This window comes from Leptinotarsa decemlineata, unplaced genomic scaffold (assembly GCF_025532065.1).
Source record: "Leptinotarsa decemlineata unplaced genomic scaffold, Ldec_3_MD MMD2_P_RNA_scaffold_14, whole genome shotgun sequence".
NCBI classification, from domain to species: Eukaryota; Metazoa; Arthropoda; class Insecta; order Coleoptera; family Chrysomelidae; genus Leptinotarsa; species Leptinotarsa decemlineata.
The window spans coordinates 11,319,227-11,345,413 of NW_027412528.1; the positions used below are offsets into that span (position 1 = coordinate 11,319,227).

Sequence of the window (26,187 nt, forward strand, 5' to 3'; positions counted from 1 at the left end):
CTTTAAATCAGAGAAATTATATTTTAGAATTATTGAGTAAATTTAATATGTTAGATGCCAAAACAGTTAAAACGCCCATGGAGTGCAAATTAAATTTTGATTCTGATAATACAGATGAAAGTATAATGTCTAAATACCCATATCAAAAGCTGATAGGATCGTTAATGTATTTGTCTGTTTTAACCCGACCAGACATATCATTTTGTGTAAGCTTTCTAAGTCAATATAATAACTTGTATAATGAGAGACATTGGCAATGTGCTAAACGCATATTAAGGTATCTTAAGAGAACTTTAGATTATTGTTTAAGATTTAGAAAAGAGGATGAAACTGAGTTACAAGGTTTTGCAGATGATGATTGGGCAAGTAACAGTAAAGATCGAAGGTCATATACAGGGTATGTATTTAAACTTTGTGGCTCGGCAATATCCTGGGAAAGCTCCAAGCAAAAAACGGTAGCTTTAAGTAGCACTGAAGCAGAATACATGTCACTATCACAAGCTGCGAAAGAAGCTATATATTTAAGAGGTCTATTGAAGGAATGTACAGGAAATGTATTCTGCATCAAAATGTTCAATGACAATCAAAGTGCTATCAACTTAACTAATAATCCTATGTATCATAAAAGGAGTAAACACATTGATGTACGTCATCACTTCATTAGAGAAACTGTAGCTAATAAGATAGTTAGCATAGACTATTTGCCAAGTTCAGATATGCCAGCAGATGTCCTCACAAAACCACTTGTATGCAATAAACACTTTGAATTAATAAGCCTGCTGGGTATCATAAAAATAAATTAAATTATTTTGATAAGTGGGGGTGTTGTTCATATCAATCAATTTAATTTATGTTCATGAAGGTAGCAACACTGCATTCTATTAACATTTTAAGTATTGTATGTTGTAACCCTGCTGATGGAAAAAATAAAGTAGTTGTATGGCGACATTCGTAGATGAATAACGTGTTTCTTTTACTCGAAAAAACTTCTCCCGTATTGAGTATTTATCAACAAAAAGATGGTTCGATATTGTGAAAAATACTCTTGCTACGGGAGTTATGAGGCAAAAATGAAGTAGAATAATCAGAAAAATTGGAAAATATGTATTGTTTACTTTTCAAAGAATGTCATTTTCGTATTCCCAAAACAAAATGTTGCAGACCTCAAATTGAAGACTTCAATAAAGGACTTGCTTTCCAAGAATTCTGGCAAAAAAAAAAAGTTGATTCAAAATAACTTTTTGGGAACATCACTCAAACAGGCACTTGAAAATTCTCAATCACAACAGTAACGAAATTTCAATCCAGATTTATGCATTTATGCAGTTGGAATTCCAGGCTGATTGAGTGCAATGCGACAAATGTGATGGTTGGGTGCATATAGTATGTATCGAAGACTTTCAGGCATCTTTGAATGATGATTTTTTTTTGTAAATTTTGTACCAAACCTCAAGTAGATACGTCTTCAAAAATGGATATGGGGTATGAAAACTTATGCTCTGAATATTTTGATGAGAATTATAGAAAATCTTTTCAAGAATTAATCAAAATTGGGAAAAGTACCAGAGATCAGAGACTTTCTAAATTGTGGTTTAAAGAAAGGGGCATTCGAGTTACTGCATCTAATTTTGGAAATATTTGTCTAAGTAAAAGTGATGATAGCTTGATAAATATATTTAAGCGCATTTCGAATCCAATAAATATTGAATCTCATGTAGCAATCAGTCATGGCATTAAATTTGAGAAGAAAGCAATTAGTCACACCTAGATTTATTAAATGGAAACCTGTAAATGAACTGAATATATTACCAAATGGGCTAGTTTCTGCTTCAGAATATCATAAAAGCATTGAAAGAAATTACTATATTTCGTATTTTCCTAATTTCAATTGTGAAGTGAAAGAAATTACAAATGAAGATTTTGAAATATTATCTGGGAAAGCTTGGCTTACAAATTTTATTGTAAATATTTGCCTGAACATATTTAATGATCCTGAAAAATCATTTCAAATTGTAACCTGTATGCTGGCTACCAGAATATTCTTGTTTGCCAATGGAGAGAAACATCATTCAATTACTGAATTCCAAATTGAAATTTTTTTTATAGTATTTCCAATTATTCAAAATTATTCAGATTACTCAGATAATCCAAGTTCTCATCATTTTTGCTTAGCGCTTGTAGATATTGAAAATAAAAAATTCATTTTCTTGAACCCCTACGGAAGTACATACTAAAATTGAAATTTATAAATATTTGAATTCATTTTTGAAGTATTTAAAATATTATAATGAAGTCAATGGAACATATTTGGATACTGACAAGTGGTCCATCGAAATTAAAAAACACGATAAACAAGTAGATTTATATAACTGTGGGGTTTTTATTATATATTTTTTCAATAAGTTTGTGAAAGGGGAAAATTCAAATAATAATGTTAATATAACACATTATAGGAATAGTTTAAAAGAAATTATAATTAGGTCTTCCCATGTATCACAATTATCTTTTTAAGTAACATGCAGCAGTTGTCAGAGGATAAGTCATACGAAATGTATCGATATTTCTGAATATGATTCAAGGAAAGACAGTTCTCGATACAAACTTGGTATTTGTCCTTTATGTTTAGCATATTGAGTTGTCATTATTTATTTTCTTTTTGTGAATTATGTTTATTTTTGAAAAATGTTTATTTCATTTATTATCGAGTTTTAAAATATTAAGATATGTTCATTTCGAAGAATGTTGATTTCATTTGAGATTTTGAAAATATTAAGTTATATTCATTTTTGAATACGTTTATTTTTCATTAGAGTTTATGTTTGTTGAGTTTTTCATATTTATTTTGTTTATTTTTGAAGTTTTGGGTAGTGCTGTAGGTTATTTTTTCCTACAGCTGAAACAATACAAGTGATACCAGATCTCAGTTATTTATTGACTTTTCACTTGACACAAGAATTGTGTTGAAGATTTGCAGACGATTTATCAAAAACTGACATTCAATAATTATTTTATATGATCTATCAAAATTGTCATTATAATGCTTCACATTGAAATTTACATTAACCAAAATCTTGAATTCCATATACTCTAGCATAATTCCTGTGTCATGATTGTTATTATGGGTGATTTTTCAACATGTATTTTTATTTTTTTTAGGGCCATGGAACTAGGCCTCTGCAAATTTTATTTTCATCCTTTGAACCGACACCTCCATTTTTTCATATATCTCTCTCTCAGAGAACGAAATAAGCTACATAAATAAGCTATTACTTATTTTTTTTTTAATATAGAAATTGAATTTTTTATTTTTCACACCCTCTCCGACGGCACTGCAAATTGATTAAAATTTTTACATGACATCTATGAATAATGTGCTACATTACAGTGAGAAATTCATTAACGATCATCCACTATTAACGGAGATATAAGCAAAAATATGTCAAAAACTGTAAGTTTTTATTTTTTACACCCTCTCCGACGGCACTGCAAATTGATTTGATCTTGTACGTGATATCTATGATTATTGTGCTACATTACAGTGAAAAATTCATTAACGATCATCCACTATTAACGGAGATATAAGCAAAAATATGTCAAAAAATTTCATTTTTAATTTTTTACACCCTCTCCGACGGCACCGCAAATTGATTTGATCTTGTACGTGATATCTATGAATAATGTGCTACAATACAGTGAGAAATTCATTGACGATCATCATCAACTATTAACGGAGATATAAGCGAAAATATGTCGAAAAATTTCATATAAGATCAAGATCTTCAGATGATGTGGTGCTGCAGGTTTTTCCAGGTTTTCCTGCTGCTGAAAAGCAAATGCGCCACTGGAATCGATGAAGTCTCCCCGCAGCGCCAATTAATTTTTATTGTTGTTTTTATTATTTTTATCGTTGTTTTATTAGCAAAAATATGTCAAAAAATTTCATTTTTAACTCATCAGTGAAAAACTCATCAACGATCATTCACTAGTAACGGAGATAAAAGCAAAAATATGTCAAAAAATGTAAGTTTAAACAATAACACAAAAAAACTAAAGTTTCAGGTTAGGGAAAAGCAGATCATATAACAAAAATTAAAATCTTATCTGAACCGTGCTTCCATGGTTTGTGTGAAGTGGAAATATTTGAACTTTCTTGTGACATTCTAGTAGCTATTTTATTCGCAGAAAAAATGCAAAGGGTATGTTCATTTATAAGATGTCTCAAGGCGCATGCGCTCGTTTTGACATCCAAAGTCTAACTGGATATTGGGAATATGAATAATAGTTATTGATTAGTTTGGAAATAATAATTTGAGATTGGTTCAGTAAAAAATTTGCGAAATTTTCATTTTCTGTCGACGTCATTACAAATGCAACTGCATACATAGGCGTTCGTGACCTTTTTATTCTTGTGATTATTATAGTGAATTCGATGGAAAGGGACTCAATCTATTAGGTCGACTTTACTGTATGTACAGTGTGATAGCTACAATATTGAAATGTTGTGTTCGTGGGGAGGAAAGGAAAAAAACGGAAAAATATTTGCTGTCACTGACTGACATTGGATTTGACATTTGTCATATAAATGAAAGAGCAAATTAGACACCAACAAATCGCGATGCGATCTTTTTTGCTTTTTGAACTTAGAACTTATAATAGTTGACATCTACTGTCTGTACGAAAAGTACAGACAGATAAAATTTGAAATTACATTTTCCAAAATTTATTTTTTGTTCGTAATGAATTTTATTATTATTTGTTGTCTGCGAATTCTATTCGGTCCACAGTAGATGTCAGTTGTTGCTCGTGCAACTTTTCATAGTGGAAATCTTCATGCAAAATATTCTTTATCCAAATTTTGGCAATAACGTTTCCTTCCTTGGAACCCTACCGAGGAAGTTGAACAACCAAGTTATCACTATAACTTCGAGGGCAATGGGCCTTATTCAGGTGTTCACTTGAATATTGAATATTTTTCAACATTGCATATTGGAACTTTTCAATAACAATAAGTATGTGTATTCATGTGTCACTCTTGAAAGTCGCTTTCTTGAATGTTGAAACACTGTTATTGAATTGAATTTTTAGACTTGGCAACAAAGGAAATTCGAACAAATTACTAATTTTTGACAGAGTAGTTCGTTTATTATTGAGTTTTGAAGGTTGATTTGGGATGGGATTTATTCATTCTATTATTTGTACGAAACAATAGACAATGGAAAGAAAGAGAACTTCTAAAAAACAATTTAAAATTTATATAGACTATGTAAAATCACATAAAATATTACTAACGGGAAAATGGAGTCCTTCGAATAATCCGGAGGACATGGAAGCTCTCTGGAGAAATTTGACTCAAGAATTGAATTCCTGTGGAGATGGTCCCATTAGAGATACGAATGGCTGGAAAAAGATAAGTAAACTGGCATAAGAAAATGTTAAATGAAACTATATAATACCTATCAAGACAAAATTCTGAATTTTCGTAGTTTCTGTTAAATTATATTGATACTGCCTATAGGTAGGTAAAAATTTAAAAATTATAAATGCTTGTATTTTAAGGTTTTCACAGAGTGGAAAGGCGTCTGCCGAAAAAAGGCTAGGGAAAGCAAAGCTCTATCTGAGCTTGAGGCTGAAATAATTAAGCTGACTGGCCAAGGAGCAGTAACAGGGCTCGACTTGGGTGAACTAGGTCTTAACCCGAGTTGTTCTTCAACGAAAACGACAACAAAGCAGCCAGGTACTTCATATACTCTAGTGAGTACTGTGGTAGGTATATTCATCTTAAAAGCCATTTCTTCAACTCTAAATCGCTTTTACGATATACATTATATTAATTTTAGCACTCTGAAGAAAGAGAGCAATCAGATGAGGAAACAAAACCTGCTTCATCCCCTGAAAACCAACCATCCACTAGTAAGGGTACAGTTAAAAATAAAAGGAGCAGTAAGTTGAATTTAACATCTGTAAAGATAAGAATGAATGCAATTAAAATGAATTTTGAAAGAACAACTTTAAGCTATGCTCATTCAGTTAACTTATTTTTTGTTTGTATTATAGAACTCAGAAGAACAAGAACTGGTGATATTCTTTGTCAGACATATGAAAATGCGGTAAACATTCTAGGAGGAAAACTGTTTGATATAAGCCTTGCAATTTTAGAGGTTGCAAATGCCATCAATAGATATTGTGATATAGTGGAAAATAACATTGAAAACACAGTTATCATTGACCAAGAATGAAATATTTAAAAAAATATTCAATATTTTGCTTTAGTACATAATGAGAAGATTGTTTTTTTTAGATTAGGGAGAGAGTTTGACTTTTATTTAATAAAAATGTGTTTTTTGTTGTTTTATAAAATTTTTAAAGATTATTTTTTGTTGAATTTCATGTAGGTATCATAATAAATTTTATAACTATACTATTAGTAATTTTTCTGTATTTACTTTTTGTAACAGAAGGCAATCTTTTTAGAGTCAAAAAAATTGGTTTACAAACAGTATGCATTGCACATACAATTCTTGGAAAATAGGAACAAAGACTTCACCGAATTATGTGAAGAATTGAACAAGGTGCCTGGTGGCGCTTGCAAAAAGATTAAAGAATGGCAAGAGGCATTTTGGAGGAAAGCCAGGGATATTTACATTGATCAGCATCTCACAGGTGGTGGTTTGCCAATTCCAATAATATTAACTGAGCTTGAAAAAAAACTGTTAGCCATTCTGAGTGTGCTGTGTATTGAGGGGATGTTAGTTCCCGAGCTAGGGTTTTTGAAACAAAAGGTATGTAGCCTTGAAGCACTATTAAATATTACCACACCATGATTTTAGGAACTTGGACATATGATGAAGCTCAAGCAACCTACAACAAAAAAAGTTGTAAAATGGTGCTACACCAGGAAACAAAGAAGTACGAAAAAATATAAGACAGTTTTGAATTTGTTGAAAGCTACAAGCAACAAGTTGGAGAATAGCATGGACGAATTAACTATAGCCATTCAAAAAGTTGTAGATGCTATGGAAAGATATTTTTTTTTGAGTTGAAAGGAATGAATATCAAATGTAAACATTATTTAAATAAAAATCTATTTCGAAATGTTGAGTATATTTTATAGTGACAAAAAATCAAAAATACATTTTGATTATCCTGTTTCTGGTGCGTACACCTTCATTAAAATAATTCTGACTTATATTCAGATCATCAAAATTGATTGGCTGATCTGGAATAGGTGCATCATCCTCCGAATTCTCTTCTTCAAAAAAGTCCTCCCTTTCCAGCAATATATTGTGAAGAATAGCACAAGCATTTACAATTTTTGCTGCTTTCAATGGGGCATAATGTAGGGCTCTGTGACCAAAGCAGCATCTAAATCTGGATTTGAAGATGCCAATAACTCGCTCAATTATATTTCTTATTCTTTTGAAACGAATGTTGAATCTTCTTTCCTGCTCAGTCATATCTCCTATGACAGGAGTAATAAGCCAAGGTTCTAAGGGATATCCACTATCTCCCAATAACCAGGAGGATCTGTCTCCATTTCTAAATTGTTGCATTAAATGAAGCCTGGGTAAACTTGTGCTCCATACTGCTGAATCATGCACACTCCCTGGATATCTGGAATTAAGCGCAAGAATCTTATAATCTGCAGAACAAATGATTTGAACATTGAGGCTGTAAAAGCCTTTACGATTGTAGAAGAGAATCGCCGGAAAATTTTGATCATCAGCAGGTGGTGCTACTATTTTTACGTGAGTTCCATCTACAACTCCAATGATGCCTTCAATAAAAAACAATATATTATTCAAAGGGGCCAATTTGAAATTTAAACAATTATAATAAAGAACAGCTAGTTAATATTTAAGCAATAACCAACCTGGAAATGCATTGAAGTTGTTGAAAAACTTAACTTTTTCCTCATTTTTTTCTTCATCTGTTTGAGGAAAATGAACCTTATATCCAAAGTGTTCATTTAGGATTTCAGTAATTATGCCGATGCACCTGCTAACGGAAGATTGACTCATGGGACAATTCATATCTTGTCCAGTGGATTTTTGATATGTCTCTTGGGCATAAAAATGTAGGGCACATAGAATAATTTGGGATTTTGGAATTTTTAATTCATTTCTTTCTGGGTCGCCTATAAATGGTTCAATTTCATCTATTAGGTACCTTGCTGTATCTTTGTTGACTCTATACACAGATTTGAAAACGATTTCAGGCAGATCAAGAGGATCTGATGTATTTCTTACATTTTTTTTCCTCAGGTTGTGCTCAAGTCTGAAAATATGTTTTGTAAATGCCTGCAGAAAAAATTATTTATATATTCCTGTTGTTTTTACTCTTTACCTTTCTTCTTCGTTTTGCAATGCTGCAATTAAAAGAGGAAAATTTAATAAATCGCCCATTTTTCTCTCTAAAAAAGTAGACTAGTTGATTATAAATACCTATATAACCTATAAACAATATTCAATATTTCAAGATACAACTTTATAAACAGTTCCTTAATCATTTGCTTATGATATATGGAACTTGGAAAACTGTTGTTGGAAGTTTTGGGTCACCTGAATAAGAAAAATTGAAAAATATTCAATAGTCGAGAATTTTTCAATAATCAACATTCAATATGTTTTTCGACAAACATCTGAATAGAAATTCGCCATACTTTGCAATATTCAATTCAATATACAATATTCAAGGTGCACCTGAATAAGGCTGAATATCTCAAAATGTTTTGGTCAAGCAGGTTAACTTGTAGCCATGGGCTAACCGAACCGGTACCAATACTGCCAATAAAAAGAAGAGGCAGTATAGGTTAAGTATTTGGAGGGAAGCTCAAATCAAATATGTTATCATTTTGAGTATTTCGTTTCCCCATAGAGAATTCTCGCCATTCCAGGAATGCATAGGTTTGAATGGTAAATATTCTAGTTAGTTATACATTGGTGCCTAATCAGCTCTCAAAATGTCGGGAAGACCTACTAAGTTTCCAGTTATAAAGTTATCTGAATTCCTCAATAAGCATTACCCACATTTGTCTTTTCAAAATTTACAAAATCTTCGAATTAATGACGAAATTATCAGAGAATCTGCTTTATATATTTTTTCAACGAATACATTCAGAACGCGTACCAAAGTTTATCAAGCTCTTCTCCGTAACACAGGCAAGATAAATGAACTATTAAATTGTAACCACTTCAGTCATGTACCCATTGCAAATGATAAAATCACAAGAACACTTTCTAGAAGGATTGATTTTCATATTCTCAATGAAATTATTGTACAAAATGAAATGTCCAGGGAAAGTCTTTTATCCGAATGTTATTATCCAGATAATTCAAAATATTCTGAACTGTGTAAACTGATGAATTTGAAAAATAGTGAAAAGAACCGTAAAAATCTTTGTTATTTTGTAAGACGAAATATTGATCATTTTGATTTCAAAATTGTTTCAAAGTACCAAACTGAATTACCAACAGATTACGATTTGTCCACAATTATTGAAAACAATAGTTCTGCTCATAGTTCAGTAAAGTTAGTACATTCCACTCCAAATGCTCCAATTGATAATATTACATCATTTGATAGTAGTATTTCTTCAAATCAATCAAATCTCAAACCTAAAAAATTCTAATAATCAGTCTAATTCTAACTTAACTCATTGCCCCTATGATCAAGAAATATCTTCAAATACATATAAGCAAGGAAATAAAGAAATCAGTTCCGATTTCTTCACTATATCTCCGGAATTAAAGAATATTTCTGAGAAAATATTAAAAATTGATGTTGAAATGATACCAAAGGGTGCTAAAAATATTAAAGATAATAAATCTGAGCCTACAACTTATAAGAACTGTATTTATAATGAAGGTTTTTTTTTCTTAACAGATGTAGAATTCTCCAGTATTTGCAAAAATAGAAAATTATTGAAAGAAAAGTATGCTTTTTTGCTCAGTGAGAAAGTCAAATTAGTAAATAATACTTGCAGATTATATTTTAAACATAATCGGTATTTAAAGAAATCTGATTCATTGAAATTATATGCCTATTGTGCACACACTTTGTGTAAAAAATTCATTTTGTATATTAGACATATTTCAAATGGTCATTATGCAGAACATAAAGTTGAAGTATTTAGTAGCAGTAAAGACTTTAATCATTTTAGTAATTTTGCAACACAGCTAAGGGGAGTGAAACGAAAAATAGTTAAAAAGGAAATGTTGAATGTTAGGGCTTTAGAACAACGACAAAATGATGTCTTGAGTTTGGATCATGAATCTTTAAATAAGTTCAATTTAGATGAGGTAAAATCTGATTCAGTTTATAGAAAAGTACGTTCAGAGGCATTTGCAAAAAATGATCGACATAATGATGATATTTTTGATATGATTAAAATGCAGAAAGAACATTCCAATTATATTAAATTTGTGGGAATTCCTCTTCATATTTATCTCTACAGTGTTGAACAACTCGCACTTCTATCACAAGACACAGTTTTACACATTGATGCTACTGAAAGCATAGTACGACGTCCTGGAAATAAGGGTAACAAAGTATATTATTATGCTGGGGTTATACAGACAGAATCTAACAGACTGTGTGCTGTAATAGAAATGATATCTAGTGAACATGATGCTGGTAGCATAGGTGCTTGGCTTTTAAAGTATCGTTCTTTCTGTACAGTTCATAAGAAATGGCCTGCGTTTCGAAAAGTGGTCACTGATTTTAGTTTTGCAATCCTGAATGCTGTTTCACTTTGTTTCAATAGTTTAGAATTGAAGGAATACATCAATATGACATTTCACTGTATATATAACAATGATGAATTTCCTTCAAATAAAATTCAATTGCACATATGCTGTTTTCACATGTTTAAATTGATGGCCCGAGATGTTGATAATTATTATCAAGATAATGTAGTTAAACGTCACATGAAAGAAATTTTAGCCTCAGCATATAATATCAATGATTGGAAAATTTTTTGTGCATGGTTCAGAAATATTTATATTGTAACCAACTCTGATACTAAAACTGCAATTTTTAAAAATGCTTTTCAGAATTTATTGAAAATTTCTTGTTCTTTGGATAATTTCACTGAAGAACTGAATAAAGATCATTTTGTTTTTGACTTTGATGAAGATAGCCTAGGAAACTTTGAGTCAACTAATTATTGCCAATTTTTCAAACAACTTTGTCTTACTTGCACCTTGGGTTCTGATGATAACTTTCCTAAAAATGAATATAAACATCAGGAGTTTTTTAATTTTTTTTAAACACTATATGCCATTTGTTCCCCTATGGAGTGGCATTCTGTTGATGAATAAAGAAAGGCTGAGTAATGCTCCACTAGAACGATGGTTTGGTTTAGTTAAAAATATACTTGCAAAAGGAATTATGCGCCAAAGGAGTAGTCGGATAGTTAGGAAGCTTAGAAAATATATTTTATCCATACTTAAAGAAATAAAGTTCAAAATCCCCAAAACAAAATGTTGTAGACATGATCTAGTTGACATACGTGATGACGGTCTTGCTTCACAAGAAATATGGAAAAAGAAAGAAAAGGTTCTACATAACAATTTTTTGGGAACATCACTTAAACATGCACTGAAAACTTCACAATCATTTCAGTTAACTAAAGGCACTGATCCAAATTTATGTATTTATTGTAAACTAGGTAAATTAGAATTTGAAGCTGATTGGGTACAATGTGATACATGCAACGGGTGGGTACATCTAATGTGTATTGATGACTTAGATACGAGTTTGAGCGGTAATTTTTTTGTAAATTTTGTGAACTTTTAACTGCAGATAATCAATTTTTCAATTTATCGACGAAAATCAGTGAAAATCTTGAAGATACTCCGAACATCAATTACTTTTCACTATACAGCATTTGTAATTCATTTTTCAATCAAAATTTAAAAAATCTAACGAGCAATTAGATCAGATTGATGTAGATACCAGAGATCAAAGACTCTCCCATATTTGGTTTCAGGAAAGACGCAAACGCGTAACTGCATCAAATTTTGGAAGTATATTCAACAGCAAAAGTGACAATAGTTTGATTACAATTTTAAATCGAATTTTGAATACGACTGATATCAATTCTTTCTCAATAAAACATGGTATAAACAATGAGAAAAAAGCTATTACCCAATATGAACTATTAACTAATAGGAAATGCAACAAGTCTGGTTTAAAAATTCACAAAATGTATCAATTTATTGCTGGATCACCAGATGGATTAGTTTCGAATGATGGCCTAATTGAAGTTAAGTGTCCATATTCCTGTAGAAATCTGAATCCAAATGAAGCATGTTCTGAGGGACTGATTAAATATTATGATAAACAAACTGACAACATTTCTAAAAATCACATTTATTATTATCAAGTTCAAGGTCTTCTGGAAATCACAGATAGAGATTGGTGCGATTTTATAATTTGGACATTTAAGGGAATTAAATTAATGCGCGTTTTTAGGGTACTTCAAATTCATTTGAGTCTGGGAATATCTTTATAGAGTAGTTCTCGACATTTCAGTGAAAATTTCGTGAACGCACAAAGCTTATTAACAGAGATATTTAAAAAAAATATTGGAAAATGACATATTATTTTTCTCAGACATTTTTCTACGGCACTTCAAATTCATTTGAGTCTCAGAATATCTTCATAGAGTATTTCTCGACATTTCAGTGAAAATTTCGTGAACGCACAAAGCTTATTAACAGAGATATTTCAAAAAATAATTGGAAAATGACATATTATTTTTCTCAGACATTTTCCTACGGCACTTCAAATTCATTTGAGTCTTGGAATATCTTTATAGAGTAGTTTTCGACATTTCAGTGAAAATTTCGTGAACGCACAAAGCTTATTAACAGAGATATTTCAAAAAATAATTGGAAAATGACATTATTTTTCTCAGACATTTTCCTACGGCACTTCAAATTCATTTGAGTCTCAGAATATCTTCATAGAGTATTTCTCGACATTTCAGTGAAAATTTCGTGAACGCACAAAGCTTATTAACAGAGATATTTCAAAAAATAATTGGAAAATGACATATTATTTTTCTCAGACATTCTCCTACGACACTTCAAATTCATTTGAGTCTCAGAATATCTTCATAGAGTATTTCTCGACAAAATTCATTAACGATCGTCTACTATTAACGGAGATATGAGAAAAAATATGTCAAAAATATCAGTTTTAATTTTTTCCACTCTCAAATATTCTGCAAAGTTTTTTCAAGAAAATAACAGATATTGATAAATTAGAAATGTTTCGTTTCTATTACATTTAGGGCACCCTTAAAATCTACTCAAACTATTTTTTTCATAATATGTTACAATCTGGGGTATACAAAAGCGTGACTAGGAATTATGTGAAACTTGGCAACAGTGGACGAATATTCTCCTCTATCCCGATGTCGATGGTCTACACGTCAAAAAGCGTGGCTGAAAAAGCGTGGATAACTTCACATCAACCAATTTGGGGCATACAAAAGCGTGTAACAATCCGAATATACAAGCGTCGAGAAGTAAAATATGTAGGCACGAAGAACTGTTAAATTGATCAATTAACGCGAGACGACTCGCGAGACCAATTAGTTTAATTAAGCGAAAACCCCGATGCATTCTGTCCATCGGTATGGCAGCATCCGTCTGATAATCATAAAACTGTCAGCAATAATTTATTATAGAAAAATAATGAGGGCAGACGGCCGCTTGAACAAAGGAAGTCACACAGCTGCGGACAACAGGTGTTCAGATTATTGCCTCATTATTCTGGATATAAATACAGGAGCAAAATTTGAATTAAATCAGTCTAGTTTGACCAGTCAAGATGAAACTATCTCCGTCAGTAATAAGTTAACGCGAAGTGTTAATCAGTCTAGTTTGAACCGTTGAACAGAAGTTATTTCCATCAGTTAAAGTAAATAATAAAAATGTAACCAGTCTAGTTCGAATCAGCGAAATTGAAGTGAACTCCGTCAGTAAAATGTCACGCGAAATGTTAGTTTCGGTTTAAATGGGAAAATAATCTTTGTCAGTGAATTTACGTGTAACAAAAAGTTTAATCAGTTGGAAACAAAGTTTCATAACCACCGATATTATTGCCGAAATAAACAAAGACCGAAAAATTCTTCGAGCTTAGAATAAACCGGCCCAAGGAAAAGTAACAGCAAATTATTACGGAAAAATGATGTATTACAGCTCATTTTTACGTGAGTATCATTCAAAAAGAAAGACCGAATTTCATTAGTAATTAAAGTGTAGACTTTATATCGAGAATAACAATCTCCGAAGATTTATAAAAAGGTGTTGTCACAGCCTCCTCTAAACTCTATTTTACGTAAATATCTGTGTTTAAATGATTGCGATTCGAAGAGTTATTGAATCTATGGTTGTCGTGTATCATATCTATACTATGGTTATTGCAAAACTTTACATATAATATTTTAATTGGCATATATGTTTCTACCTAATATGTACTATGAATTGTGTGTAATGTTTATACCTTGTTGTCCATAGAAATTATGTCATGTCATCGTTACGAAACGATGTTTATTTAAATACCTTTTGAGATAATAGTGCTATGGGTTATTTTCATTTTGGTTTTGTATATTTAAGAATATAGTACAGGTGAACCGAGTCCACGGTATGATAGCGAATTTCAATATTTTATGTGCCATGGTTTTTATTGTGTTGAAGTTGTGTATTTGTTTATTAATACTGTTATACTCGAATGTTAAAGATCTATTGATATTATGTTCCCTGCTGTTGAATTTGACATTGTAGAATTACAGAAAAATGAATCCTTGTAAATGATTGATAAACATGTCTCACTGACTCTTGTACATGAACTAGCGAGAAAAGTAATGATTATATATTGGTATCGTTTCTGCTATGAGTTATCAGAATCGAGTAAGACGGCGTATCTGCTACTTAAAGTAAGACTGGTAAAAGGTAGGTAATGTTAGCGAACACACTTTCTATTTTTTTAATTGATAATTGTCCGATATTATACGTTTAGATAATTACATGCACCTGATGTTCTTTGTTTTTGTGTTTACTATTGCAATATCAGTTTAATTCTTATTCAATAAATGTTTAAAATGTACGTTGGTTTGTCATTCAGTAGGTTTATAACAAACATCTAGTTAACCAAAGAAACCTCCTACCTGTTTAGGAACAGCCGCTCGATTCCAAGCAGGAAGTTATTATTGTGGCATACTCAAGTCGTTTTTGAATTTTCCCAAAACATCTTTCTCTGGCAACACAGCTCCCTTGTCGTTGAGAGGGTGAATTTGAACGATCTCTGAGTATGAAAGTCGGCCGGTTTGGGCCACGGCATAAAATCACGTTGGCGACGTGGTTTATTCTTCAGCTATGGTAAGTGTCCCAAAACATCAAACCATAGGGGCCCACCACAAGCGTGGCTAGGAATTATGTGAAACTTGGCAACAGTGGACGGATATTCTCCTCTATCCCGATATCGATGGTCTACATGTCAAAAAGCGTGGCTAGAAAAGCGTGGATAACTTCACATAAACAACAGTATTCAGAAACCCAGCGCTAACTAATATTGTTTTTCAGGCGATATGGCTCTAATATGTAAGTAAACCTTCGGGAAGTGATGAATAACAATCTATGCAATAAAATATTTTTGGAAAGGTATAGAGAATAAGGCAGACAACGGCTGAAAAATGATAGGCGAAGTAAACTGAGAAACAAGCAATAACAACTACATATTTCAACCTAGCGAGGAATTTCGGATTTCCAACGTCGAATGCAAAGTTAATGGTAAGTACTGGTCACAGCAGTTAGTCAGGGAGCATACATATATTTTTGTACATTTCAGGTATGGTTTTCTATGAAACGGAAGATTCCCATCACTGTGATGTTGAATGAATAAAATCCACTTGTAACTGAATTACATTGACATCCTCTGAATTAAGATCTTGAAAGGGTAAGGTAGTGTTTTGAAAGGTCACATAGGAGCAGTTTTGATCTAGTGCTAAATTGAAACGTAACACAGAATCTGAAGGAAATGAAAATGAGGATAATAAACATTCACCAAAAATCATGAAAACAATATACCAAAATGTCACTCAAAATAATTTTAGACTATATCGAACCAGGCGTCTCACAGAAGGGTCTCGGAGACTCAGACCGATAAAGATAATATTCAATACACAGGAAGAAGCCAACCAAATTATCCGAAACACGAAAATATTAAAGCAACAGGCCAGTTTCAATGACATTGTTGTGACAACTGATGAAACGTCCCTTCAAATGAAGCAGTATAAAGATCCGAAAAACCAACTAACTGAGCGTACGCAAAAAATCCTACACACAATATATAGACAAATCCGAGAAATCTGTCAAATCTGATCCCTCAGACTGCTTTATTTTCGATTTCTTAGAATACATAAAAAACCTAGACACACACCTGTGTTGTGGAAGCGTTGGTGCTGAATGTTTACATTTATACGACATACATGACAAAGTTAATGAGAAAAATATACATATGAGCAGATGAGACACCAATATGATATTAGATTATTAAAAAATTATTTGAAATAATGATTTGAAACACACTTCGGGAAAAAAGAAAGCGTTGTATTCACTGTAGGAAAAAATATTTCAGAGTACCGTAAAGTGGTGTTACTTTGTCCAGCTCGATAACTTTGACCCATAAGTCATGAAAAAATTCAAACTTTTCTAGTATTCTACTATTACACAACATAGCCGAACTTTCGCTATTCTTATGTAGAGGGTGCTCCTATGGAATAAATTGATCACATGAAACTTCAAAATAATAATTACTTAGAAGTTGGCAACATTGGTTTGGTTTGATCTGCAAACTTTCGTTAAGAAAACAAGTTGTGATAAGTTTGAAAATCTGGTGAGTGTTTATTTATAACCCAAATTGAGTTAATAAGAGGGTGCATTAATGCTTTGGATACTAATTTGTCAATTGAAATATTAAAGTGGAGAATTTTGAAATGACACAATATGTTAGCAGTTTTGGAGCAACTTTGCACCATAAGTCAATGTTGTCCATAGGGCCAAAGTTGCCCATAATTTTATAATGACGTTATTCCGGCTATCTGAACGCTTTTTTCTCTCTTTTTTCCAAGATACCCACTCCAGTCATGCCACGACATCACATGAGGCAACCTGGTAGTCGCAGATATGTGGATTATACTCCAGAAACTTTGGAACGATATTTAAATGATGTGAGAACAGGACATAAATCTCAAAGAGTGGCTTCTACCTACTATGAAATACCTAGGAGTACAATAAAAATTAAACTGAAAGGTCGTTTCAGTAAAAAACCCGGATGACAGTTGGTATTTTCACCAGCTGAAGAAATTGTAGTAGCTGCACATGTGAAAAAACTTTCCGAGTTTGGATTCCCAATTTCAGAATTTGAGTTGCGTCACATAATGAAAACGTTTCTCGATAGGCAAGGTCGTAGAATCAAACAATTCCAAGAGAATGACAACTTGCCTGGTTACGAGTGGTGTAAATTGTTTCTCAAAGGACATCCAGATCCCGGATATGCAGCAATATTGAAATGGAGCGGGCAGCCATCGATGAGGCCACAGTTGATTTTTATTTTCAAAATTTAACAAGAAGTGTTGAAGGTGTGTCTGGAGAAAACATTTGGAATTATGATGAAACTAATCTCACTGACGATCCAGGTGTTTCCAAAGTAATTTGCAAAAAGGGCAGTAAGTATGTTGAGCGCATAATGAATTCATCAAAATCTTCCACATCTTTGATGTTATGTGGAAATGCCACGGGGGAATTGATGCCAATGTATGTTGTGTATAAGGCAGATCATTTGTGGACCACTTGGACTAAAGGTGGTCCAAAGGGTTGTAGATATAATAGATCCAAGAGTGGCTGGTTTGATGCTGGCATTTTCGAAGACTGGTTTTTCTCTACAGTATTGCCTCGACTTAAGAAGCAAGATGGCTACAAGGTTCTCATTGGAGATAATTTATCTTCACATATAAATGTTGAAGTCATTAAAGCTTTCGAAGAAAATCAGATCCGGTTCGTCTGCCTTCCTCTTCATTCCACGCACCTCACGCAACCCCTCGATGTCGCATATTTTCATCCAATGAAAATAGCTTGGAGACAAATAGTTCGAAATTGGAAACAAACTTCTGAAGGTCAGAAGTTTGGCACTGTACAAAAAGACCATTTTGCTAGATTACTGCAACAACTTCAAGCTGATGTTTTGGAAGTAAAAGGTGTTAACTTGATTTCAGGCTTCAAAAAGTGTGGCTTTGTTCCACTTGACAAAAATCAATTGATGAGTAGGCTTCCCAAGCCGGATGCAGATCCGGAAGTCATTAGTGAGGCATTCATGCAAACATTGATCCAAAAAGGATCATCGATAGCAAAACCAGTTAGTGAAAAAAAACGAAGGAAAAAACTGAATGTTGAACCTGGAAAGAGTATTTCTGTTGATGATCTGGTAGTCCTTAAATCAACTGAAAATGTAAAACCATCCGCATCGAGAAAACGTGGTCGTCCGAAAAAAGATGCTGTCTCGTCTGATTCTGATGTCAGTGAAGAACATTTCAGTGTTCATGAAGACAGCGCAGACGATGATGACTCAAATATATCTGGTCTGGCGGAAGACGATGAATTGATGAATCCTGATGAAGCTCTAAATCGAACATCTCCAAATCATTCTTCACTTCCAACTAATGCATGCTTCTTAAGTGAAACCTTGAAAGAAGGTAGCTTTGTAATTGTAGCATACAATAAGAAATCCCGGTCAGATTATAAAGTTGCCACAACAAGGAGAACTATGTCCAATTGTGAAATGTATGGAAAAAGGAAGGAAGTATTGGAAATGGCCTGCAAGAGAAGATATTCTCCTTTATGAATGGAAAGCTATCAAGAACGAAATAAGACGTCCAAAAGCATTGCAAAGAGGTTTTTTTCTCTGTGTCAGAATTGGACAGTGATATGCAAATCTGACTCAAATTTGTTCTCATTTTCAACCCAATTTAATGTTTTTTTTTTTAAATTTTGTTCAATATCCCAAAGACTATGCTTTGCTATTTGTAAATTAGGTAGAAAATAAAATAAAATAGTTCATGAACTCTCAAAAAAGAAAATTATATTCTTTAATCGCGATGTTGAAGATATGTTTCTCGGAAATATCCATTCCATATATATGTTGGAGTCATAATAGGACAGTGGCATTGTCCAACTTCAGCCCAAATATAGAATACCTTTCATTTTCCAGGCAAATGAAGTTGTGTATCAAAGTAATCCCAGGTTGAGGCAAGTTTGGCCCAATTTTTGTTTTAAAAAAAAAAAAGTATTTTGGCATTTTCAATAAATTCATTATTATTCCTAGGAGTTAATTGAAGCCTGAGAGGTTTGTAAAAAATGAGTGCTGTATATTAGAAAAAAAATTTGTGAACTTGTACATCATTGAAATTTCATCAACAGAAACTCGGGACAAAGTAACCTCAGTTTACGGTATGTGTAATTTTTTGTTAAGATGTACAAAAAATATCGATTAGATAATTGAAAATTTTCCGAACAATTCAACATAAAAGAGATTTCTGCGACGAATTTGTTTGCTTGAAGGGTATGTGAAATACATTGTTTTTCTTGAATGCCGACCAGGAACATTAATTTGAATTTAATTCAATACGTTAGGGTTGTCTATGGTGTTGTTCGTGATTTTATGTAATAGCAATATATTCGAGACCTCTCTTCCAGTTGATAGGGATATCAGCCTGAAAGATTTTGTGACCTTATCGAGTTCATCATTGTAGTGATCACTAAAAACTAATAATTATAATAATCCGATAATACAAATAATATAGTATTATGAATACCTATATTAACCTTTTTTAATTTCCTTATGTCTATAAGCAAAAAAACTATGACATGGTATTTGTCTTGTCGCAAAACCCTCAAACCAAAATTTGGTTTTGATCAAAACAATATTGACTCCTTTCGGTAAGGAAGTGCATAAATTGTTCTTTAATCTTAGAATCCCAACATTACTCAATTGTACCTAGAATTGTTATATTATATTCGTCATGAGGAATGTTAACGCTCCCTATGATTGTCCACGCCACTGGCACCCCTCATCAATTTGACCGTCCAAGCAGCGAGCTATATACCTCTCGTCCCTTCTTCCAGGAATGGCAACAGGCGAGCATCGGTCATCGTTTTTGTAGTTAAAAAATGTATTTCACTTCGCCTTGAACAGTTTGTAGTGCACCCGGAAATCCATCGCGGATTTCGGACATAATTGGAAAGTGGCAACCCTGCTCGGTCGAAGTAGATCGATGCGATGAGGACAAAGTGGCAGTTGTTCGCTAGTCTGCGACCGCGATTGATGTGTTTGTTGCTAGTAAATATATGTTTTATTATTGTGAAATCTATCATTTTTATAAAGACGTATCAGTGGTGTATGTATTGCATTTATGTTTCAATAGAAACCTCCATATTCAAGTGTTTCATTCTTTCATCAATGTGCTGGCCCACCGAATCACGAGATAAGAGTGAACGTTGCATTTGGCATCCTACGTGAGGCAGCATAGAGGCGATAAAAGGTGGAATTTGATATTAGATAAATATTGAAAAAAATTTTTGTGAAGCAAGGAAACTATTTGGGAAAATATTCCTGGATCCCGCCAATACGACAAAGTGAGGTTGGTTGAGTTTAAAGCGCCCCATACATTGTCAGTTTAACTGAAGATAATTGTAAGGCCGTAGATCGGGATTGCCCACACATTTATCAGTTGATCTGAAGATAATGGACTGCAGTTTGCCCGGACTGAAAGTATCTGGTCGCCGGGCAGGCGAGGATAGGATGAGAGATTCGCGACAGGCAGCGACCTGTCCGATAATGATCTCATGCAGCCCCCACCACACACTGTCAGTTAGCCTGCAGGCAAGCGATCTGTTGTCACCGTTTCCATCAGTTTTGCGTGAGATAATTTTCGTGAGATCATTCACCAGCCGAGATTGGACTGACAGGGAAAGATGGACGGGAAACCTCCTTTCATTTCCGCATTTATTGAATTATATCGGGCCTACCCCTGTTTATGGAAAGTCAAGGACGATTCCTACGCAAATAAAAGATCGCGGGATGAGGCGTACGGAGAGTTGTTGAAGTTGTATCAAAAAACTGTGCCATCAGCCATCGTTGACACAGTGAAAAAAAAATTAATAACTTGAGATGTGCGTTCCGTAAAGAGTTGAAGAAAGTAAAACAGCAAAAGTCGGGCTCATCGGGAGATGACGCGTATACCCCGTCACTGTGGTATTTCGACTTGCTATTGTTTACAGCCGACCATAAAGAAACTAGAGCGACGATTGGGAGTGAGGAATCACAACTCGTAAGTTACTATTTTTATTCTATTCTAATTTATTCTTTAATTCATATCAAATACATACAACAGTACAAACAAATTTTCACAGTATAATATTTCACCCTCTCACCCTAATTGGTGACAAATTTGTTTTGCCAGGAAACTGCACCTTCTCCAACAAAATAGTTCTTGTAATTATCACGATTCTCCTTTGCTTTTTCACACGAAACTTGTGTATTATATCCCTGTCGTAGACCCAGCATCTGATCTTCATCCCTATCCCCTCGAATAACTTCCCCACTATCAATATCTTCTACATCGAGTGAATTTGATGGCATGTACAACGGTTTTGCTTCCTTCCTCAGAAAATTATGAAGAGCACACGCTGCTAGCACAATGAAATCTTTTTTTTCTGGTTTCAAGTTGATTTCTGTGTGAAATATCCGGAAACGACTTGACAAAATGCCGAAAGCATTTTCTACTATTCTGCGAGCTCTGCTCAAACGGTAGTTGAATATGCGCTGGTCATAAGTCAATTGTCTTTGTGGATATGGTTTAAGTACTTTCTTATTAGTCAATGGGCTATGCTTGAAGACTGGCAGTAAACAAATCTAAAGCAAATGGAACTTCAAACGTTCAAGCCAGTCTCTATATACCTACACAGTAGGTTGTATTGCCAATTACATATGCAGGACATTTTCTGTGAAGATTCCTGCACTGACGCCTGTCTGATATAATCCAACGCCTTTCGTGGTATTAGCCAGGGGAGTAGTTGTTTTCTGATAGGCGTCAGTCCATTAAACCTACTGTGTAGGTATATAGAGACTGGCTTGAACGTTTGAAGTTCCATTTGCTTTAGATTGGTTTAAGTACGTTTTCATGCAAAGCAAAAGCGTCGTCAGCTACAAATACAAAATTGAGGTTTGCCTTGTTGGCACTGTTCGGTGGCAAATTGAGACTTTTGTTTAATAACTTCGTATAAAAATCGGTACATTCAATTACACCTCCATCAGAGACTCTGCCGTTACAGCCAACGTTTACGTATATGAACTGATAGTCTGCGTTAACGATTGCCATCAAAACTATACTGCAAAATCCCTTGTAATTATAAAAATATGAGCCACTGTTTGGAGGTTTATTGATTGTGATATGCTTCCCATCAATGGCCCCTCCACAATTAGAAAAGTTCCATCTGTTATCGAAATCTTTCCCTGTCTGTCGCCATTCCTCTTCAGAGTTTGGTAACTGAAACAAATAATAAATATAAAACAAGGTGTATTATATGTTAATTAATATTTTATGTTATATGTTATTTATGTGATATTATATGTTATTCAGCTTTTAAAGTTTCTATTCAATTTATATTCCAGGAGAGTCAGGATGAAACTTCAAACCATACGTCATCACAACTGGTATCGCCCCCTTCCCCAGTTGCTAGCCTCAGTTGGTCTGACAGTATTTCATCAGGCCCATCAACTTCATCCGGAAATACAAAAAAATCGGGCAATCAGAAAAAAAGAAAAGATGCTATCGACGCAGCTTTGAAAGCTTTGAAGGAGGACGATGAGTTCGATGGCATTGGGCTCAACGTCGCATGCAAATTACGCCGTATGGATGGAGATCAAAAACTGTATGCTGAAATGTTAATCAACAAAGTGTTGATGCATGGTGTGAAGGGAAGGCTTCAAGAGGAAACTGATTTCCTGGGTCTCACGTTCGTACAGCCGCAAACACCAGTTCGTCGAGTAGAAACACAGATTCCCTGCTCCTTTGGTCAAGATGAAAACCTCTTCCAGACTACTAACAACTTCAATCCGAGAACTGGAGGGGAAAGTACCACAAACGAATACTTGGTATCTGCTGATGCTGACTCTGATAACCAGTTGTCTGAATTGTTATTGTTGAAGTAGTTGTCTGAAAATAGTTGCCTTAAAAGCGCATTAGCTTTCCGTTATTAAAATACTTATTAAAATACGTTATTAAAATACTTCCGTTATCATTTAAAATACTTATCTGATTTTTTTTCTCAATAATTTCCAATACACAATTACACATCTGCTTACATAATTTTCAAATGTAATGGAGCAAAATAAAACATAATAAGATGAATGAAGTTTTTTTTAAATTTAATCTTACCTTCAAATAAGAATCCTTTAGCACCACGTAAAGTTGTTTGCAGATCTCGGGAATGATTTTCCCAAGTGCTTGAGGTGTAATTCGCGTGGGAAACTTCAGATCTTCGAAACTTTGACCCGTTGCCAAAAATCTCAGAGTTGCAGTCAACCTTTCTTCGGCAGTGATAGCCTAGCGCAAATGAGTGTCCATTTTTCTGATTTTCAATGCAACCAAATTTAGAAGTTTTTGGAAATTTTCTTCACTCATCCTCAGATAATTCACCAGATCTTCGTGGTGAGACAGCCTCAGTTCACGGAGCAACGACATGTGAGAGCCAACTATCTCGCAGCCAACTTTTTACCCAGACCCTTTTTTCTTGGGGTTCCCCAAGAACTGACAAAACAAACGCGCAACGTTTCCGACGGAGCATGGTGATAAACTGGGGATCTCCTGCAGTACTGTTTCTTGGCCGCGACAGTCCGCCTGCAGTCCTGATTCATTGACCGACAGTCCGCCTGCAGGTACCGGACAGTAGTGTGTGCTATCTTCAGGCTATCATCTGCAGTTCAGTACGGCCGCCTGCAGGCGGTTGCCTGCTAGTGTATGGAAGTCGGCGATATTGGTCTTAACGATCGCCTGTTGAGGCGACGGCCTGCAGGGAATCGCATAGTGTATGTAGTCTCTAAGGAGCGTAGCAGAAGTCAACGCCGGAACGACGCAGGGAGTGAGACCAAAGACACATGAGTGAGGAAGATAACAGATCTCCAGAAGGCAAAGTCGGCTGTCTGGGTTAAATAAACCAGATCAAGGACAAACGATCAGCAAGGTGAGAGGGGAAAGAAAACGGTGACAGACTGAGGAAATACAAGGTAGGAGTTGAACTTTGATTTTATTCCGAACGAAGTGGATCATAGACATTGATGGAAAAAACCGGTTCAGATTGTACTGTACAGAATCATTAAATAACAATTGTATTAGTATGTTCGATTCTGATAGTTTTAGATTTGGTGAATAATGGTAGACATAAAAATAACGAATTGATATATTTTTCGGATATTGTAAAAGTTGAAAATGTCGAAAAATAAAGCAGATAATCAACAAGAGGTTGTTAGTAAAGACAATGAGTTGTGTTCACTTGTAAATTCACTGTGTGAGGACCTGAAAAAAGTGCAATCTAGTATTGTGGCACTAACTAATAATATGCATGAACATGAAAAGAAATTACAAGGTTCTGAAAATACTCAAGCAAATATTAGTAATAAAACTGATAGACAATTTATATCAGTATGGAAAGATTTAGGAGGTCAGTCGTTGAATTTTCACCCTGGTGGTAATAACCATCCAGTATTTTTTGTAAAATAATTAAAAAGACTAATGAATGACGTATTTGTACCAGAGGCGGCTCGGCTGGGGCTTGCAATTAGTTGTTTGAAGGGTTCGGCGGCAGAATGGGCAGAAATACAAAAGGATTCTTTTGAAAATTTTCAATCATTTGTAAACAATTATATGGCTCGTTACTGGGGGGTAGAAGAAGAAAAGTCTCTCTTTTACGAAATTAGATACGGTAAGTTTAATGAGGGTAGTCGCGCTGATTATTTTTTGAGATTAGTGAAACAATCGAGTTTCCTTTCAGAAAAAATTCTAGAAAGTAAGTTGATAGAATATTCATGTCAACATTTTTCAGATGAACCTGAAATTCAAAAAGGGATTATTTTACGCGGTTTGAGTACAATTGATGATGTAGAAGAATTTCTGAGAAAGATAGATTCTACTGATAGAGTAGAGAATGGTAGAAAAAATATAGAAAGGGGGGTACAGGATAGGGATAATAGAAATAATAATAATTGGAGGCGCCAGGAAAACAATAATAATAATCGAGATGCGGGAAATAGAGAAAATTATAGAAAGAAAAATGAGGGTGAGAAAGTAGTAGAATCTCGAGAGTGTAGGGCTATATCGAGAGTATACGCTGATAGAAAAGAGGATTTTTTATCTGACGAAGAAAAAGATGATCACGTAGGGGAAAAATTAATAACACCTGTTGTGAATGCATCAATTGGAGAGGTAAAAACGTTAATTTTAATAGATTCCGGTAGCCAAATATCGGGTGTATCAGAAAATTTTGTAAAAACTTTAGAAAATATTAAAATACTTAGCTTACCAGTAACAAATGTGATGGTTCGTTTAGCTGTAGGATCTAAAGAGCAACGAGTAAAACATCAAGTTTATCTACCTATTAAGGTTGAGGAGATATTGTTGGAAATTCCTTTATTAGTAATTCCTAAATTGAATTCAAATATTACTTTGGGATGTGACTGGTTGAGCAAAGAAAAAGTAGTTTTAGATTTTGAAAATAATGTAATGATGCTGAACATTTCGGGAAAAGAAAGTAAAATTCAGTTTCAGGTGGAAAATAAATCTAGTGGGGGGTTATCGGTGAATTATTTAGGAAAAGTGGTAGAACGTCATCAATACAGCAAGGATGAAATTCGTGAAGTAGTCAATAGGGCTAATAATTTTTAAGAAAAAAATCAACTATTAGCATTACTTCTAGAATATCGTGAGGTGTTTTCGGAAACCCCAGGATGTACACAAGTTACGAACATGAGATCGTTTTGCGGGACAATACTCCTTTTTTTCAGAAAGCAGTATGCAATACCGTTTTCCCAACGACAAGAAGTTGGCAGACAAATGAAGGAAATGCT

At 33.9% G+C, this 26,187-nt stretch overlaps 3 long non-coding RNA genes across 3 annotated transcripts; all 3 read left to right on the top strand.

Moving 5' to 3' along the window:
- Positions 1-1,081: 1,081 nt before the first annotated feature.
- LOC141484227 (uncharacterized) lies at positions 1,082-3,303 on the top strand. Its single transcript, XR_012466538.1, has 2 exons — positions 1,082-1,383; positions 3,157-3,303. It is a non-coding gene; the product is annotated as an uncharacterized lncRNA (long non-coding RNA).
- A 1,082-nt stretch (positions 3,304-4,385) lies between these two features.
- LOC141484259 (uncharacterized) lies at positions 4,386-6,465 on the top strand. Its single transcript, XR_012466547.1, has 3 exons — positions 4,386-5,763; positions 5,838-5,940; positions 6,055-6,465. It is a non-coding gene; the product is annotated as an uncharacterized lncRNA (long non-coding RNA).
- A 7,790-nt stretch (positions 6,466-14,255) lies between these two features.
- Positions 14,256-16,368, top strand: LOC141484054 (uncharacterized). The gene is made up of 3 exons (XR_012466433.1): positions 14,256-15,611; positions 15,672-15,800; positions 15,859-16,368. It is a non-coding gene; the product is annotated as an uncharacterized lncRNA (long non-coding RNA).
- Positions 16,369-26,187: the final 9,819 nt, after the last annotated feature.